Genomic DNA, 14,029 nt, shown 5'->3' with positions numbered 1-14,029 from the left:
CCCTGGGACAAGTCTGAAAGGCAGTATGAGGCCCATGCTATAGGTGGTGTAGGAGGCATAGGGAATTAGTGTCTCTTACTCAAGACATTGAGCTAGCATCAACAGTGGCATTTGGACCCATGTGTCCTGTGTATCAGGCCCGTCCAACAGAGTGACTGTCTTTCCTTTAAACTTCATGGTCCAGGGCCACACACTCGGCATTCCAACTGACCTCATTCTCAGGGGTTGAGCTAATCTCTGCGGTGGGGTCGGCGGGGAGTTGCCACACAGTAAAAGAGCCTGGCTCAAGATGTCAGCCAGGTAAAGAAGAACTGGAGGAAGAAGCTGCACACTTACAAAACCATAGATCAAAACCCAGATATACTGTTTAGAAGCAGAGGAGCATAATATTCTCCATCAAGTTAGCCAGAGCAGTCCACAGACTGGATGGGTGATCCAAAGTCAGGGATGTGGAGAGGGGTAGGAGGCAGGAACTCCCACCTCCCCCAGTCCCTGCAAAGCATGGGACATTATTGCTTGGAAATATAATTGGGATTTTGCTTCCCTACCACCACTTTGTACAGTAACACAGAGAAGTGCTCTGATATTCATCTTGGGCAAGAGTCCCACATGGCATCTCCCTGGGCCCAACCTTGAACCCACCAGTGGTACCCAGTCACCTGCAGCCATCTCACCCTGAATGACAGCCACCATCCCTGCTCCTCACCCACCAGTCCCTCATCCCCATGCTCTGGGGCATCTCCTGTTGGTTTCAGCCTGTATTCCCATCTGGCTGTTCAATGATGTGTCATGTTTAAGTGCCTGGCTTGCGTCTATGAGGCTAAGCATAAAGAGTGAAGGAGAGGGTAGGGTATGTACACATGGAAGTGGAGGAAAGAACCTCATCTTATAAAGGAAAAACGAGATCATTTTACCCCTTTCTCCTCACCTTACCTTAATAATTTTGTAGAAGAGTAATTAAACTTGGAGTCTGGGATCTACCTTTTTTTTTTTTTTTTTTTTTTTTTGAGATGGAGTCTCACTCTGTCACCAAAGTTGGAGTGCAGTGGTGTGATCTCGGCTCACTGCAACCTTCACCTGCCAGGTTCAAGCAATTCTCTTGCCTCAGCCTCCCGAGTAGCTGGGACTACAGGCGCATGCCACCATGCCTGACTAATTTTTTTTTTTTTTTTTTTTTTGGATTTTAGTAGAGATGGGGTTTTACTAAGCTGGCCAGGCTGGTCTCGAACTCCCGACTTCGTGATCTGCCCACCTTGGCCTCCCAAAGTGCTGGGATTAAAGGTGTGAGCCACCACGCCTGGCCGGATCTACCTTTTTTAAGTGACTCAAGGTAAGGACTTCTGGTAAGTCAGAGACTTCAATTTTCTATTAGGAAAATATGGAGTTTCTTCTATTCACGCATTCCATGAGTCTGTTATTCTGTTTCATCCATCCATTCTTAAAGAGAATGACGGAGGCAAAAATAGGGTTAGGAGCCTGCATAAGACGTGGCACCAGACTTGGAGTCCTTGGTTCAAGACAAGGGTCTGCCTCTAACTCAATATGTTCTTAAGTGAGACACTTCCTCTTTGGTGAGTCCCCCTCTCCCCACCTATAATGGGAGGACTGTTATCAGGTGACTATTGAAGACTCTCCCAACTCTAATATTCTGCAGTCAATTCAATAAGCTCCCATTCTAGGGTGTAACCCCTATCAGACCCTTTGCCAGGTGGAAAAACTTTTGTGGGCAAAGAAGTGTACATTCTAGCAGGGATGAGTTTCCTGAAGCTTCTTAGTATTGCTGGTAGACAACAGAGGGCACTCTTGGCATGTGTGCACCTAAAGGGTCCCCAGAGACCCTTGGTGTAAGCTGCCACTGCAGACAGACTTTTTTTGGAGCCACATATGTTCCATATGTTCCATCAGCCTGCCTCTTGCTTACTGAGCCATATTTAATCTCCATTTGTCCCTGGGTTCTCATTCATTTACTAAACTGATAATTATCAGGAGTTAATCTGGGGTCCAATTCCCCTATATTCAAATTCTCATGTAAATATCTACACAGGGCTGATGTCCATCTATCTTCTTCTCCCTCTGCCCTAAGCATATTCTTACTCCCTCTCTTACTTTTACCAGATTTTTACCAGATTCAGCACTGTTTTACAAATTAAAAGAGAAATTTTGCTAAATTCAGCACTGTTTTACAAGTTAAAAGAGAAAATTAAAATCCACAAACGGTAGAAAATCCCAAGGTTTGTTCTGTTGCAGATTTTCTTCCTCACGTGTTTCTTTAAAGAAGAAAATGTGATAATGTGCGTGAAAGAGTTTTTGGGAGAGACAAGTAAAGAAGCTTTATAGACTACTTAAAGTCAAGCCGATTACTACATGAATATCACATAAATCATCATGACCATGGCCATATTTTAAAGGAGAACTTTACGACAGACACTTTCTTTCCTCTCAAAAGCCTGATTTCTTAACTATGAAGGCTTATGGAAATTCTTGTTGACTATAAGTTATCAAATACATTCAGAAAGGAAATATCAATCCATATGTATATAAGGCAGTTGGGAAATTTCAGCAGTGACAAGATTCAGGAAAGGGTGGTAAGTGAGCACATTTGGGGTTAGCAGGCACAATTCTTAAAGCTGTGTTTGTCCTTAAGTGGCACTATCTGCTTATAGTGCCCAGCAAGGCCAGTTGCATCTGGTCTTAACTTGGCTTTCCTCAGGTGAGTCACTTAACCTCAGATTCTCAGGTCTAAAATGATGGGCCCAGCTGGGTGTTATCTAGGCCCTCCTATTTGTGGGTGTCTATGGATGCTAAGAATTGAGTGGCTGCTTGGTTTAGGGAAAGGGTCTGTCTTTGAAGTGGGACAGAGCTCAATGCAAATCCCTGCTTTGCCACTAACAGCAGGCCTGGGAAATCTTGCCTTCCTTTGGCTAATCTCAGTTTTCACATCGTGAGCATTGGGATAGGCACACCTGCCTTTTGAGTGTTTTCTGAGGATATAATGAGATAGGGCATGCAGGGCCAAGCATACATAGAAAATGTCCAGTAGATGTTAGTTCTCTTCTCTTGCTCATCTGTTACAAAGCATATCTAACCTTGGTTTGCACCCATCTAGATGTTCTAGCAGAGCTTACCAGTTATCCTATATTGGATTCATCTGTGTGTAGTCAAGGGTGAGTGTATAAGTAAAGTAGGTGAGACTTTTAGTCCGAGGGTGCAAAACAATGTCCTGGGTTTTTATAGAGCAGAATCACGTGGGATTTTGGCAATTTAATTCAGAAGTTTGTGCCTCTGGTGAAACAGCCATGAGACAGCAGTGGAAGTAATCATTCTACAAGCAGCCTTCACTGTTCCGCTTGCCTTTCAGCCAGAGCAACTAAGGACTATCAACCTGTTGCTATTTAGTCCCTGCTTGGGGTTACTTTGCTTTATGAATCCCTTTGGACTTAAAGGGGGACACAGATTTGGGAAGTGAAACCTCAAGTTGGATTCTAGCACAGCTGAGAGCATCCCAACTTGATGTGCAAATAGCCTTTATTTAGGACATTTCACTTGGTCTTTAAAATAATGTATTTAAATTGTGGGCATTAAACAGCAGAAGAAAAAAACTAAGAAGGTAAGTCTTTTTTGAGTTGAGCAAGTGGAATCTGCCCAACCTCCTAGGCCATTTGCTTTGAACTAGTGAAAAAGACAAGAATGTGTGGTGGAAAATAACCTACTACATTTTGAAATATTAGTCTCTGAAGCAGCAACCATGCCCCTTTTAAGTACAGATCATACGACCTAATATACATACCATATGACATTCAAGGGTGCCTGTAATTGCCGGCGAAGATCTCATTTTCTAACGTATCTTGACCTTTCCCTAGAACTAGAATCAGCTGCCACTTACAGGTTAGAATGTACCTGACATATAAAATATAATGTTGCATTTTTTGACAATTGCAGCTTTGGTTCTACTAGAGTGTTTCACTTTAAGAAAAAAACATTTGGACAAATTCAGCACTACTTTTAGCAAAATAGTGTGGCAGCTTCAATCAGGGTTACAAATGATGTCAAAATGCAGCAGCGTTGAAAGGAAGTGTGGCCATAGGCCCCAACCAGGTGCCTTAATATACCAGATAGAAATTCAATGATTTTTTTTTTGAGTTTGATATGGTCCCTGTATTTTTTTCTCTGTGATTCCAAGAGGAAATGCTTATAATTGTTGACTATCCATGTAATGATTATCACATTTTTTTTATTTCAGCACAAACAAACAGCCCTGGAAACACATTCCTTGTGGTAACCTGAAACCTCCCATTTGGGCAAGATCCTGATTGATTTCAGCAGAACAAAGAGAGAGTTGCATCTCATTTGAAACCCAGATGAGGAGCTCCATATTTCATTTCAAACTGGGAGTGATAATGGTTGGGTGGCCAATACTTCAAGAGAAGCGGGAAAAAAGCCCAATGATATTGAGTAGTGCTGGTGTACAGTGGCTATTTTTCTGGGCTGGAACTGGTTAACTAAGAATTGAAAAGTCACCCTCTGGTAGCCTGAACAGGAACCTGCAGTCTGCAAACACTTATTCCCATCAACACTGCTCCAAGGAGGTGCCGAAATGCTGGGTGCCTCATTCTGATCTTGTGTCTGTCCTGGTATGAATTAACAGAGGGGAACAGGAAGTGGATCGACACTGTTCATAAGTAAGGAGGCCGAGCAGGAGTGGGGGTCCTTCTGCTTTCAATCAAGAGAGAGGGCACAATCTGAGGCGTCATCAGTGCATCTCAACCATCGGTAAACCCAGGCTTCTGCAGGGAGCTGGGATTCTTTATGGATGGAATTACACACTTTGTGAGTGAGAATTATTTCTTGTATAGAATGCCTATTAGCTTACAGCAAAAATGTGGGTGGAGGGAAACAAATGGGACTGATAAATTTGGCATTGGCCCCAGCAGAGAAATCATTATCATCATCATCATCATTCTTATTAATATTATTTAATAGCAATTTTTTTTCCAATTGCCAATTTGGAAGACCCAGAGAAAGATACAAAATCTTTCTCTGGATACAAAACATCTCATGGAAAAAGATACAAAAGCATCTCATGGAGATGTTTAGAATCCAGGAACTTAGAAGCAATTTAGTCTCTGCCACTGGATTGTTTGTCTTGTAATAAGCGCTGCTAGCCTTGCTTCTAATATTATTGACACTGATCCTTGACATCTTGGGTAGCTACTATTAAGGGGTAGGAAATAATTTGCTTAATTTCAATTTGCTAATTCAATAAGCTTCCCTGTTTACTTTGCTTGCACAATATGTCTTTGAAAACCAGACAGTTAAGCCACTTCCTACTCCAGGAAAGATTTGTATGTGGGCATTTTGTCTGAATCAGAGAAGATAGATTTGTCCCAGGGTGGATGTGGTTAGAGGCATTGCTGAATAGGATCAGAAGTAGAAAACTAGAAAACTGCCAACTTCCTCCCGAGTCACATCCTCAAGCATGGCAACAGGATTCCATTGGAAATGAGTTTCACTGGTATCCCCCACCAAAAAACACTCATATAAATGCAAGCACTAAAGCAGAAGACGTATTCCTTCTTGTTATTTACCATTTTATTTAGACACATCTCAGTTTCTCTCCTCTCGTGCAAATCAATGGAAATTGCCTGTATTTTAAGGAGCATGTTGGAGATGAGTTGTATCTTGAAACCTCATCTTTGTTGAGCAGTTTGATATTTTAGCATTAGAGTCACAAAGAAAGACACTAAGCCACCTCGTTGCTATAAATCAGGTGTATTTGAAACTGTATTACTATTTATTAAGCTATGGCATTTATAAAAAAGACCTAGCTTCTTTCCTCTAAAAAACATAACACAGTCACTTATTTAAAAACACAATGTCCTTTGGGAGGCCGAGACGGGTGGATCACGAGACAGATACGGGTGGATCAGGAGATCGATACCATCCTGGCTAACGTGGTGAAACCCCATCTCTACTAAAAATACAAAAAATTAGCTGGGCATGGTGGCGGGCGCCTGTAGTCCCAGCTACTCAGGAGGCTGAGGCAGGAGAATGGTGAGGCGGAGCTTGCAGTGAGCCGAGATCGTGTCACTGCACTCCAGCCTCGCAACAGAGCGAGACTCGTCTCAAAAAAAAGAAAAAAGAAAACCACAATGTCATTGCCCACCGAAATATAGAAGAGGTCTGACTTCATCAAGGCCTACCATAATATCCATTTGATGCATATAGGAATTCAATAAATGTTTGACAAAAAAATTATTTGTGTAGACTGCTGCCACAACGTTCAATTGGCTCTAATACTTCATGTACTCACAAAATATCTAACCCCTATAGCTGTGTCTATATAGAGCCAAAACTGCATTTAAAAGTTATTCACACCAATTCTTACACATTTTTTTTGGTTGTTGTTGTTTTCTGAGACAGAGTCTTGCTCTGTCATCCAGGCTGGAGTGCAATGGCGCGATCTCAGTGCACTGCAACCTCCACCTTCCAGATTCAAGCAATTCTCCTGTCTCAGCCTCCAGAGTAGCTGGGATTACAGGCGCTTGCCACCACACCTGGCTAGTTTCTGTATTTTTAGTAGAGACGGGGTTTCACCATGTTGGCCAGGCTGGTCTCGAACTCCTGACCTCATGATCCGCCTGCCTCGGCCTCCCAAAGTTCTGGGATTACAGGTGTGAGCCACAGGACCCAGCCTTCTTAGGCAATTTTTAAGCAAAACTGATGGACTGTTTGTTTGTTTGTTCTTCAACCAGCCCTCCGCCCCAATTTTCAGGGTTTGTCTTTGTGTCTATAAACATAGGCCTGGGGCAGCATTTCCCATTATTCACTTACATTTTGTTTTTGTTTTAATTTTTTTTTAAAGGAGAATGTTTCTCTTGTAGTCCAAATGAAGTCTGGTCATTTCCATTTCAAACTGATCATAACATTATGATTGGAGAAGAATATCCAGGCAAATTTTATTTTACTTGCCAAAAGATCAGTCCAATGTAAAGAGGAATTTTCTTGATTCTGGGACCACAAAGATGTGGGGGAACTCTTGGATGAAAGTCATAATCCAGCGGATAAGGATGAAAGGAATTTAAAGGTGAATTTGGGGACTTTGGAAATTTAATACAGTGATTTTGTATCAGATTTAAATTCTTTCCAAAGCCACTGTGAAATCAAGGTGGGGGAGGGGCTGCTTACAGAAAGTTGAATGTTATTAAAACTATATATAAAAGTATTCACCAGTCCCTTTTGTTCTCTTAATCAATATAATTTTTTAAATTCTCCATATTCATATTACATACATAAATTCTCCAAAACACATATTGCTATTGTATTTTATTGAGCTACACATTCTAACAAATTAAAAAACAGTTGTGTCTGGTACTAAAGATAAAAGTACAGGTAAGTGTGTAAATTGCAAGGTTAAAGAGAGATGTACTACAATTTTGTAAATCTACAGATCTTGCACAATTTGAGAAGCTAAAATACCAATAAAACTGAGAATTGAGCCAGTTCTTTCATGGCAAAGAAAAGCCAGATAGATGTACCAGGAAATAAATTCCTAAATGAGCATAGCTGAATAGATGGCTTCAACATGCATGTTCTTCCATGGCCTGGAAAGTTCTGTGCTTGGGGGAGTTTTGAAGACATTCTTTTGCACTCCCAATGGGAGAACCCAGAGCCAGAGAAAATAAAGGAATATGGCTGCACAAAGTTATAGATGAAGAGTGCTTCATTTTCCAAGAGCTAAACAATATGGTAGTATGTTTTTTTCCCCAGCATGTCCAATTGGCGATGGTAATTTGTTCAGTGCTGGAAGAGTGGTTGGTTTCCATGAAGAGACCCCTCAGGATGAAATATGGCCCTAAATAACAATCACTCTGGTTTTCCTATAGCTTCTACCTCCTGGAGTCATCTTTCTTAGCTGTAGCAACTCCAGTTGGAGAGCTAATACATCATTAATTAATTACCTATAAATATATTAATTCTTATATAATTATAGCTATTAATCTACTAATAGTTACCGTGGTTAAAATCGCATAGACTTCAGAGTCAAATTGAGATTTGAATCCTGGCTCACACTTTCTCAAAGCCTTCATACCTTTATCTTAAAATAAAGATTATAACACTAAATTGACTTGCTTACTGCAAGGGACAAAAGAAAGAAGTGTGGAGAGCTGTTAGTATAGAAGTTGGTTTAAGTAAGCACTTAAACCAGCCCAGTATCATCATTTTAAATTATAAGGAATGATAAAAATTTGACCTTAATAGTGCATTTCATAATTTCCCAATCAAATGGGTATCCAGTTTATGATAAATTGTGGATGGGAAAGTCAAAAATAAAACAAGCAAACAACAAATGCTTACGTTTTCTATCTTTAAAAAGTTGTATTTGACATTTGCTGTGAGTCCTTTTTGTAAGGATTGATTGGGTGATTGATTGAGATTCACATAGTTGCTCAAATGCTTTAATAATTCCACCTTGACTGATTCATTTCATAGGATATTTGTGTATTAACTGAACCCTTTAAAAATATAAAGAGGATCATAATTTTACATTAATCAACAGGAAAATTAGTAATTTTTTTTCAAAGCAATATACTTTGACCAGGAGCTTCAAATTATTTTCTTTCTTTTTCAACTTAAGAAGCTTCCCTTGGGCAGTATGGCCATTTTCACGATATTGATTCTTCCAACCCATGAGCATGGAATGTTCTTCCATTTGTTTGTAACCTCTTTTATTTCATTGAGCAGTGGTTTGTAGATCTCCTTGAAGAGGTCCTTCACATCCCTTGTAAGTTGGATTCCTAGGTATTTTATTCTCTTTGAAGCAATTGTGAATGGGAGTTCACTCATGATTTGGCTGTTTGTCTGTGATTGGTGTACAAGAATGCTTGTGATTTTTGTACATTGATTTTGTATCCTGAGACTTTGCTGAAGTTGCTAATCAGCTTAAGGAGATTTTGGGCTGAGACAATGGGGTTTTCTAGATATACAATCATGTCATCTGCAAACAGGGACAATTTGACTTCCACTTCTCCTAATTGAATACCCTTTATTTCCTTCTCCTGCCTGATTGCCCTGGCCAGAACTTCCAGCACTATGTTGAATAGGAGTGGTGAGAGAGGGCATTCCTGTCTTGTGCCAGTTTTCAAAGGGAATGCTTCCAGTTTTTGCCCATTCAGTATGATATTGGCTGTGGGTTTGTCATAGATAGCTCTTATTATTTCGAGATACGTCCCATCCATACCTAATTTATTGAGAGCTTTTAGCAGGAAGCGTTGTTGAATTTTGTCAAAGGCCTTTTCTGCATCTATTGAGATAATCATGTGGTTTTTGTCTTTGGTTCTGTTTATATGCTGGATTACATTGATTGATTTGCGTATGTTGAACCAGCCTTGCATCCCAGGGATGAAGCCCACTTGATCATGGTGGATAAGCTTTTTGATGTGCTGCTGGATCCAGTTGCCCAAGGTAATTTATAGATTCAATGCCATCTCCATCAAGCTACCAATGACTTTCTTCACACAATTGGAAAAAACTACTTTAAAGTTCATATGGAACCAAAAAAAAGCCTGCATCGCCAAGTCAATCCTAAGCCAAAAGAACAAAGGTGGAGACATCAGGCTACCTGACTTCAAACTATACTACAAGGCTACAGTAACCAAAACAGCATGGTACTGGTACTACAACAGAGACATAGATCAATGGAACAGAACAGAGCCCTCAGAAATAATGCCGCATATCTACAACTATGTGATCGTTGACAAACCTGACAAAAACAAGCAATGGGGAAAGGATTCCCTATTTAATAAATGGTGCTGGGAAAACTGGCTAGCCATATGTACAAAGCTGAAACTGGATCCCTTCCTTACACCTTATACAAAAATTAATTCAAGATGGATTAAAGACTTACATGTTAGACCTAAAACCATAAAAACCCTAGAAGAAAGCCTAGGCAATACCATTCAGGACATAGGCGTGGGCAAGGACTTCATGTCTAAAACACCAAAAGCAATGGCAACAAAAGCCAAAATTGACAAATGGGATCTCATTAAACTAAAGAGCTTCTGCACAGCAAAAGAAACTACCATCAGAGTGAACAGGCAACCTACAGAATGGGAGAAAATTTTTGCAACCTACTCATCTGACAAAGGGCTAATATCCAGAATCTACAATGAACTCAAACAAATTTACAAGAAACAAACAACCCCATCAAAAAGTGGGCGACAGATATGAACAGACACTTCTCAAAAGAAGACATTTATGTAGCCAAAAAACACATGCAAAAATGCTCATCATCACTGGCCATCTGAGAAATGCAAATCAAAACCACAATGAGATACCATCTCACACCAGTTAGAATGGCCATCCTTAAAAAGACAGGAAACAACAGGTGCTGGAGAGGATGTGGAGAAATAGGAACACTTTTACACTGTTGGTGGGACTGTAAACTAGTTCAACCATTGTGGAAGTCAGTGTGGCGATTCCTCAGGGATCTAGAACTAGAAATACCATTTGACCCAGCCATCCCATTACTGGGTATATACCCAAAGGACTATAGATCATGCTGCTGTAAAGACACATGCACACGTATGTTTACTGTGGCACTATTCACAATAGCAAAGACTTGGAACCGACCCAGATGTCCAACAACGATAGACTGGATTAAGAAAATGTGGCACATATACACCATGGAATACTATGCAGCCATAAAAAAATGATGAGTTCATGTCCTTTGTAGGGACATGGATGAAACTGGAAAACATCATTCTCAGTAAACTATCACAAGGACAAAAAACCAAGCACTGCATGTTCTCACTCATAGGTGGGAATTGAACAATGAGAACTCATGGACACAGGAAGGGGAACATCACACTCCGGGGACTGTTGTGGGTTGGGGGGAGGGGGGAGGGACAGCATTAGGAGATATACCTAATGCTAAATGACGAGTTAATGGGTGCAGCAAACCAACACGGCACATGGATACATATGTAACAAACCTGCACATTGTGCACATGTACCCTAAAACCTAAAGTATAACTATCAAAAAAAAGAAAATTAAGTTGCCAACTCAAAAAAACAAACAAACAAAAAAAGAAGCTTCCCAGTTGTGAAATTTTGTTTAGCATGACTCTCTGTAATTATTCCAGTTCCTTCTCTAAGAACAACTGTAAATCTGAGCACACCTCTCTATTTTCTGTCCTCCATATATAGCATGTTCTTTTGAATAATTTCAATCTTTATTCTTTTCTACTCCAGATTTCTCTCCACAGAATCACCAGTTCACATTTTCCTTTGGAATAACCATCTTTTATTCCTGTTTTTCCCCATTTATCCATATTGCAAATCTACTTATCAATATATGTTTTCCTGAATTGAATTAATTCTAAATTGGAACAGAACACGGATTCAGAAGTATTTTTTGTTAAACGGATAAGTCTGTGCAAAAAAAAATGAATGAATAAATGGGTAAATAATAAAGCCTAATAAGAGTTTAGGAAAGTAGATACTTTTGTTTTATCCTAAGCATTACTAAAAGTGGAAACATACCCAGGTTAGCAGTGTTCACGAGGAATGGCAAGAACAGAACACTCATACCAATATTCCCCATGCCTATGCCCATCCAGGCAAGATATTTTTAATGGTTCACAGCATTCTTTATCATGGATACAGTATCAGACCTCATAGCCCTTCATCATAGCTCTTCCAGCAGCTACTATCAACCAATTGTAATTAGCATATGTCAAGGAATCTATTTTCCATTGCAAACCTGTTAATGCATTTTTTGTTCAACGGTACCAAAATGTATGATACAAAACTTTTTTAAGCTTGCAGTGGAATGTTTGAGGACCTCTGTTCTGAAGTGACTCTATTTGCCAGAACCTAACTCCTACTTTTAACATCTGTTGGGCAGTTTTCCTGGGTTTTATTTCTGAGAGTAGGCAATAACAGGGTTCTCCCAAATTACTATTCCCGATCGTGTCCCTGTAGTTGGGATCAATTTATATGTGGCTGCTAATTCTATGCCTATAGAGGTTTTCTAGTTTCATCTTGGGTCTCTTTCCCCTAAATGATTATTCTGTGAAGCAACATACAAGAGAATTTGGACACACATAGTTTATTGAGCAACCAATATTAATATGTGGAAAGGTAAAAGACACAGTGTTATAGATAAACACTAGAAGAAAACATTGGACGTGTGAATTTGACACTTGACAACTCACAAGAGCTATTTATTGTTTGTTAATTATGCATCAAATGCTTTACCTACCCCATTTTATTTAATATATATGACATATGACAACCTTATGAGTTAGATATAATTTTTTACATATGAGGATATTGAGGCTCAGAACAGCAAAGTAAATTTTCCAAGGTCACACAGCTGTTAGATATATGAGCGTACATTCAACTTAGATCTGTCAGATTTCAGAATCCATTTTATTAACCATTGTGTTTCCTGCCTAGCATATTAACAAAAATTCTTTAAAAAAATCTCTGAAGATGTTCTTGGAAGGCATCAAGCAAACAATAATAACCTTTTATATAAAAGGTCAACTCCTGCGTGAAAACGAAGAATCAGAATGGTGTATATGATAGAACTTTGAAAAACACCCACAGGAAAGGAGGCCCTGCTACTCACAGAACAGAAACATAAAAGATAACAAAGAAAGCCTAGAGCAGGGCGGTTTCATATTTTACATTGAAAACAGACTACGAACATGTGTGTGGTCAGGTGACCTGTGTGGCTCCTTCCCTTAACTCTTTTGCTTTTTCCACTGAACCAAGAGGGAATTTGGGGAATTCCCCCCCCCACCTCCACTAAATTCTCAGCCTCAGGAAGGTCAAGTCTATGTTTTTTCTAGGTGTTCTCAAGACCTAGCACAATGGCTGGTACACAACAGGCATTAAATAAATGTTTGCTGAAGGCACGAATGCTTAGATGCAAAGGATGAAAGGGGTAAGGGAAACAGGGAGAGAAGGGAGAGACGGAAGAGAAGGATGGAGAAAGGGAAGGAAGAGAAGGGAGAAGGAATAAATAAATAGATATCCCTTAACATCCTACCCTAGTCCTGTTCCATAAGGGACCCTTTCTCCCTGTTGTACTATGTCTCTGCTGCTGCAGATTTACCTGCTTGGACCTCCATCAATTATGGACTGCCACACTCCTCTGCGCTGACTACTCTGGGCTTTTCAGCTTCTTTCTTACCATCTTGTTTGCAGCTAAGACCTTTCAGTATTCATTGCCACTTTTTTGGGGAGGGAGCAATGTTGGATGCAGGGCAGTGGGGAAGATGGTAAGAAGAAGGGAATCCAGGTTCTGGTCTTTACTAGATTGGCCTCTCTCACCCTTGATCAAGCTGTTGCTAGAACAGTGTCTAGAAGCCTGGATACTAAGGACCCTAACCAGGGGACTCTCTCTATCCAGACCCAATAGCCATTAGGGTCTAGTAGTCAATATTGGCTACCTTGGTCAAAGAAAGGTATCTGCTTCATAGTGACACTAATCTACCCAAGATTCCTAGCCTGAATGTGGCTTTCTCCACCACTTCACCTCTGGCCCACATGAGACATCCTTGATCCTCTATTCTCTATGAAATAGCTCTGCCTTGAAAGCAGGCATTCTCTTCTTCAGATGGACCCTGTAATTTATGCTTGAAACACAGTTTTGCATTTTCCCATCAGCCTCTGAAGCCTCCAAGCTAGCTGCTCCTCCATGGTTTTTCTTCCAGAATGTTCTCTCTGTGTAATGGCATCTACTTGCTTAAGTATCATTCTTCACTATCACTCTTTCTCATATCCCGTATTCGAACCATCCTCAGTCCTTTCACCTCTGTATTTGAAATGCATTCCAAATCAAACCACCTTTTTCTACTCACGGTATCACTACCCTAGGCCACATCACTATTACCCCTCACCTGTTCCACTGAAACAGACTCCTAACTAGTCCCATAGCTTCCCCTCTTGACCCTCTTTAATCCACTCTCTACAGGGAACCAGCTGGTCCTTTATTCAGAAAAGGTCAAACCATAACATT

The sequence above is a fragment of the Symphalangus syndactylus genome, chromosome 7 (assembly GCF_028878055.3).
Source record: "Symphalangus syndactylus isolate Jambi chromosome 7, NHGRI_mSymSyn1-v2.1_pri, whole genome shotgun sequence".
Classification (NCBI taxonomy): Eukaryota; Metazoa; Chordata; class Mammalia; order Primates; family Hylobatidae; genus Symphalangus; species Symphalangus syndactylus.
This window is presented reverse-complemented; position numbering follows the sequence as displayed.